General features: G+C 44.0%; 1 long non-coding RNA gene across 1 annotated transcript in view; it reads left to right on the forward strand.

Moving 5' to 3' along the window:
- The window catches only part of LOC138422533 (uncharacterized), a 320,815-nt gene extending 317,129 nt beyond the window's left edge, over positions 1-3,686 (forward strand). Inside the window, exon 5 of the long non-coding RNA XR_011249909.1 lies at positions 3,520-3,686. This is a non-coding gene — a long non-coding RNA (uncharacterized lncRNA). The remainder of the gene's footprint in view (positions 1-3,519) is intronic.
- The last annotated feature ends 2,785 nt before the right edge of the window (positions 3,687-6,471 follow it).

Consider the following 6,471-nt stretch of genomic DNA (forward strand, 5'->3'; position numbering starts at 1 on the left):
TGGACTCCAGGGAAAGAGCCTGGGTGTCATTGAACCTACATCTTTGGCTTCATTTCTCTCTAGCTTGTGAATCTCTGGAAGTCAGGCACTATTTGTCATCCACACATGTCTCAGATATGTCATAGAATCTGACTTGTGGTAGGTACCAAGTAAATATTTGTTGAAAGAGCAAATGGATGGATGGATGGATGGATGGATGGATGGATGCAATTGTAGGCTGAGACTCAAGAAAACTAAGTCATCTTATTTTTATGTGTGTTAGTTGCTCAGGCGTGTCTGACTCTTTGTGACCCTATGGACTGTAGCCTGCCAGGCTCCTTTATCCATGGAATTCTCCAAGCGAGAATACTGGAGTGAGTCGCCATTTCCTTTTTCAGGAAATCTTCCCGATCTAGGGATCCAACCTGGGTCTCCTGCACTGTAGGCAGATTATTTGCCATCTGAGCCACCAGGGAAGCCCCATAATGCTCCCACAGGGCATGCTATTAAACTTGCTTTCGATTCTAGTCCCTCCTTCCAGATTGGCTTAATACATCATCTCCCAGTAGGCTAGTACCTTTGAAAGTATGTGGACAGAAGTGTACTGAGCTCTTTGCAAAAGAGAAGACCCACCCTTTCGAGCTGAGATACCATTATTTTCATGTGTTACCTTGATAATATCTTATCCCTCCATGCTTAGGAAAGCCCTGGATAAAGGCTTTGTGCTGCAAACAGTACAGCCACAGTCTCAGGGATCTTAATCTCTTATCTATGACTTTATTTTGGAAAATTGGGCTTGCTTCTAGCTCCACCCTTTCCCCCTTAGTTCATGCTAATGCTTTCAACAAAGATCCCTGGAAGGGGAAATAGAATTGAGTTCATCCCAGCCAGGAATCATCCCCCCACAACCAGCCCAACCCTGGAGTGGGTGGAGGGGCTAGTGGGTCCCACCCCCCATTCAATCATGTACTATCAGCTCCCCACACACCCTGGAGAATCACCAGATGGAGTTTAGAACAATGAGAATTTGAAGAGGAAATAAACAACAATAGATTTGGGGCTGTTCCCCTAAGCCAAAGTTTCTCAACCTTAGTACTTTGGATATCCGTGGGCATGTTCAGTCCCTTCAGTACTGTCTGACTCTTTGAGACCTCATGGACTGTAGTTTGCGAGGCTCCTCTGTCCATGAGATTTTCCAGGCAAGAATCCTGGAGTAAGTTGCCATTTCCTACTCCAGAGGATCTTTCAGACCTGTCTCCTGCATATCTTGCATTGCAGGAGAATTTTGTACCTGCTGAGCCACCTGAGTATCTGGGACTGGATAATTCCTTGTGATTGGTGGGGGTCAGGGGGGATTTTGTCCTGTGTACCCAGAATCCCTTCTTTTCACAATGTCAACTGTTGACATTGGGGAGGGCACTGATCAAGATTTTTATCTGTGTCAATAACCTACTACTACTAAGTCGCTTCAGCCATGTCCGACTCTGCAACCCCGTAGATGGCAGCCAACCAGGCTCCCCCTTCCCTGGGATTCTCCAGGCAAGAACACTGGAGTGGGTTGCCACTTCCTTCTCCAGTGTCAATAACCTAGGGAAGACTAAATGTTGGGCTAGTTAGAAGGGGTCCTGAAGTCTAGCCACAAATTCTTCATGAGCCTGCAGAGTGGACTTAGGGAAGTCAATAGAGCTCTCTGAGTCCTAGTGTCTGGACACATAAAAGAGATATCCATTGGATTTCCACTTATGTTCATGGGTTCACCATCTAAAATATGGTCATTGTACATCTGTTATGTATGAAGCTCATGCGGTGATTTCATTCCCAGGACCGTTTCATAAAGTTATGTCTCTGACCTCATCCCCTACTCCCCACTCTTTCATGCCCTAAACACCCCCATCTCTTGGCTTCCCTGCTGCTCCTCCAACACACTGAGAACTCTCTAACCTCAGGGCCTTTGCATTTCAAGAACATCATGAAATGTTCTTGCCCAGGTATCTGTGTAGTTGGTTCTCTCACCTGCTTTAGATTTTTTCTCATATGTGACCTTCTCAGTGAGGCCTTTGTGGAGCACTCTATCTAACCTCCCCCTCCCCCCCACCCCCGCATCCATTCCAACACACACATGCTCACACACACACACACACACACATACACACACACGGACTCACACAATTCCCCTTTCTTGCTCTGGTTTTTCTTAATTTAACCTGCTGTGCACTTTCCTTACCTATTTTGTTCATGATCTCATCTCCTACACAAGGATGAGGGTGAAATCTGTGTCTGTCTTGCTCGCTGCTCCGTTTCCAGTGCCTGCAATGCCACCTTGCCCCAAAGTCATCCTCAAAAATATTTGAATGGGTGAATGAGTGAGTGGGTTAATGAATGAATGGGTGGCCCTAGTGGTTAAAAACCTGCCTGCCTATGCAGGAGACGCAAAAGACACAGGTTTGACCCCTGGGTGGGAAAGATCCCCTGGAGGAGAAAATGACAACCCACTCCAGTATTCTTGCCTGGAGAATCCCAGGGACAGAGGAGTCTGGTGGGCTATGGGCTACAGGGTTGCAGAGCTGGACATGACTGAAGTGACTGAGCATGCACACACATGGATGAATAAATTAAAAGATGGATGAAACTGGAGCCAATTATACAGAGTGAAGTAAGCCAGAAAGAAAAACACCAATACAGTATACTAACGCATATATATGGAATTTAGGAAGATGGCAATGACGACCCTGTATGCAAGACAGGAAAAAAAACACAGATGTGTATAACAGACTTTTGGACTCAGAGGGAGAGGGAGAGGGTGGGATGATTTGGGAGAATGGGAATTCTAACATGTATACTATCATGTAAGAATTGAATCGCCAGTCTATGTCTGACGCAGGGTGCAGCATGCTTGGGGCTGGTGCATGGGGATGACCCAGAGAGATGTTGTGGGGAGGGAGGTGGGAGGGGGATTCATGTATGGGAATGCATGTAAGAATTAAAGATTTTAAAATTTAAAAAATAAAAATAAAAAAATTAAAAAAATTAAAAAAGAAAAAATAAATAAAATAAAACAGACCTTACTGGCCTTTGTTGTTCACAAACTGAGGATCAGAAAGCTTCAAGCATTTGTCCCAGTTAGTAAAAGAAGGCCAACAGTTGATCCCCGTTCTATTTGTCCCATGAGCCAGATGGCCCTGCCAACCTAACAGATTCACTCTGCCTGGATAGTGAGAGAGACAGGACTTAAAAACACAATTATACATCGAATGAATTACTTATGATTTTGCAAGGCCTTCCAAGGCAAGTGTAGATGTTCACAGAGATTTCATCAGAGAGCTGATTCAAATCGTGAAGGTCTTGCTCTTTTGAATCTTTTTAACAAATAAAGGGGGGGAAAAAAAAAACCCCTGTCTCTACAATAGGATATCTATGTTCATGGTCGTTTTAGATTTGGGTTTCAACAGAAGTCCAAACGAATGAAGGGAAAAACATCACCGTATGTTTATCCTCATTGTTTCAAACCCAACCCGTCACGGCATTCTGTTTTTTAAATAGACTTTCTGGAAAACAACAATATCCGTCTGCTACCCGCGCCCTTGCTAACTCCTGCAAAACAAAACGGCCATAAATAGGACTTGGGAAGCAATCGCTTGCTCGTGCTGACTCAAATAGGAACAGTAGAAAGTTCAGCTGCATCACACAATGGCTGGTTCCTGGTGGAAGTAAGTGTGTGTGTGTGTGTGTGTGTGTGTGTGTGTGTGTGTGTGTGTATCTATTGGGCCTAGGGCTGTGGCTGGAGTCTTTTCAGTTACAGAATGAGGCCCTACTTTTTCTTAAAAAAAAAAAAAATTATTGGGGCGTAATTGCTTTACGGTGTCATGTTAGTTTCAGCTGTGCAGCAAAGTAAATCACCTATTGTTGTCACTGGTCAGGAGCTCAGTCATGTCCATCTATTTGTGACCCCAAGGCTTGTAACACACCAGGCTCCCCTGTCCTACACTATCTCCCAGAGTTTGCTCAATGTCATGCGCATTGAATTGGTGATGCTACTAACCATCTTATCCTCTGCAGCCTTCTTCTCCTCTTGCCTTCAATCTTTCCCAGCATCAGGGTCTTTAACAATGAGTCGGCTACATATATCCCTCTTCTTTTTTTGGATTTCCTTCCCATTTAGATCATCGCAGAGCATTGAGTAGAGTTCCCTGTGCTATACAACAGGCTCCCACTAGTTCTCTATTTTGTACATGGTATCGGCAGTGTATGTACGTACATCCCACTCTCCCAATCCATTCCATCTCTTTTCTACTCTCTTACATTTGTTCTCTAAGCCTGTGTCTCTATTTCTGCTTTGCACATACCCTTGTTTCTTGAATGCTCCAGTGCTTATGGGGGTGAAATTCACCATGAGATTCTGGTGTCTAAGGCAGGGGGTTCCAAAGCCGTGACATCGACAGCTATTGATGGCAGCATAATAGCTGACACGCTTGGCTCTCCCGCTGTGGCTGCTGGATGCATTGTGCCTTGTCATCCTCAGAAACCACTCTCAAGGCGTGCTCTGAGGTCTTGGGGATGCCCTTGACCTGGCCTCTTGGATTAATGAGAATAGACCTTCCCAGTGATCCTCCTTTCCCTGGCCTTGTTTCAGGTTCTTAGTACAGTCCACGAACTCATTTAGTCTCCAGTGCAACAGTTGGAAGCAGGCCTTGTTTCCATCCCTTTTTAATCTTCAGTGCGAACAGGTCCATCCCCTTTCAAAATATGGGAAAGCGAGGGTCAAAAACACACAGTGACTTATCTCCAGGCACAAAACTAGGAAATAGCCGAACTGAGATTCGAATCCAGAGAGCGGGTCCCAAAGTGGCATTCTAAATCTTCAGGATATATTTGCTTCCACCTGTGTTTCTAAGGTCCTCACCCTAAAAGACAGTGGTGTCAGCACCCCCTAATTTATTTATATTAAAAAAATATTTTTATTTATTTATTTGCAACATGTTCCCTGACCAAGGATTGAACCCAGGCCCCCTTCATTGGGAACGTGGAATCTTAACCACTGAACCACTAGGGAGGTCCCATCCGCCTAATTTAAATATGTATTGTGTCCTTACTTGGATGACTTCTGGTTTATAAAAATCCTCACATCAACCTTCCAAGGGCTTAACTAGCCATTTCCATGCCCTATTTTTTCAGGCTTAGAATCTAGGTTTAGGAAAATTAAGGGGCTTTGATAGGATTCTACCACCAGAAAGTGGGCAGAAGCATGCATTGAACCCCAGATTGTCTAGATGCAAGTTATTTTTTTAAGATTTTTTTTTTTTGATGTGAACCATTTTTAAAGTCTTTATTGAATTTCTTACCACATTGCTTCTGTTTTATGTTTTGACCTTTTGACCATGAGGCCTGTGGGATTTTAGCTCCCTGACCAGGGATTGAACCTGCACCGCCTTGCGTTGGAAGTTGAAGTCTTAACCACTGGACCGCCAGGGAAGTCCCTAGATTCAACTCATGAATGTCTGAATTTCTAGCCTTTGTTCTTACACTATTCAGCAGCCTTATAGTCTCTCCCCTACTAGTGTTCATAACTACCCTGCTGGCTGATTTTGGTTTTCTCCGTTTTAACTTGTGATCTTGGTCAAATTGCTTCATCTCTGTGCTTCAGTTTTCTCATCTATAGAATGGTGATGATCATACTACCTGCTGCAAAGGATCAATATAAAGACTCAAGTGAGCTCTTATAAACTTCAGAACACTTCCTGGCATGTGAATGATTGTTGTTATAGTTTCTGTCATTATTGTATCTTATTAGAAGTTGTTTCTCCTTTTGTCTACTGCAGGAAAGTCAGTCCTATCTCTGTCATTTCTACGTACCCGTCTTCTCTGCTTACTGGTTCAAACACCTCAACCCTGCTATTCATTAAAAGCCGCCACATCTGTGAAGCCTTCTGTGGTTTTCCAGGTTTCATGGACTTCTCTCCCCTCTCCAAGTCACTCCAGCCTATATCAGACACCTCAGCACAGAACCGTGTGCGTCTATGAATATGCCCTGTTTCCTGAGTATCATCATTTCCTCCTCAATCAGGTATCACCCTGCGCTGTTGTGAGTAACCCCTCCTTCTTGAGAAATGGTCTTCTCCTGACTCAGGCACCAATATCTAGACTTTGTCTTTTGTTGGCCCCGAGGGCTTAGGGAAGTGCTGAGGCCACTGGGGTTTGGCAAGGAGCTGGGTGAGAATCCTGTTTTAACTGCCTAACCATCACTTAATTTCTGAGGTTGTGGGCACCTCATTAGTATGTAGGGGATAATCACCCCTACCTTTCGAGGGTGGTTAGAAGCAATCAGTGAGACAATGTCTATGCAAGTGCCTGTATCAGATACTAGATTAGACCCTTCTTAATAATAGCAGCACAGCATTCATCAGCCATTTAGAAAATACCTGTGCTAAATATTCTTTTTTCTTTTTAAACTTAATTTTAACTTTTATTGAAGTATAGTTGTTTTACAATGTTGTG

Source organism: Ovis canadensis, chromosome 17 (assembly GCF_042477335.2).
Source record: "Ovis canadensis isolate MfBH-ARS-UI-01 breed Bighorn chromosome 17, ARS-UI_OviCan_v2, whole genome shotgun sequence".
Classification (NCBI taxonomy): domain Eukaryota; kingdom Metazoa; phylum Chordata; class Mammalia; order Artiodactyla; family Bovidae; genus Ovis; species Ovis canadensis.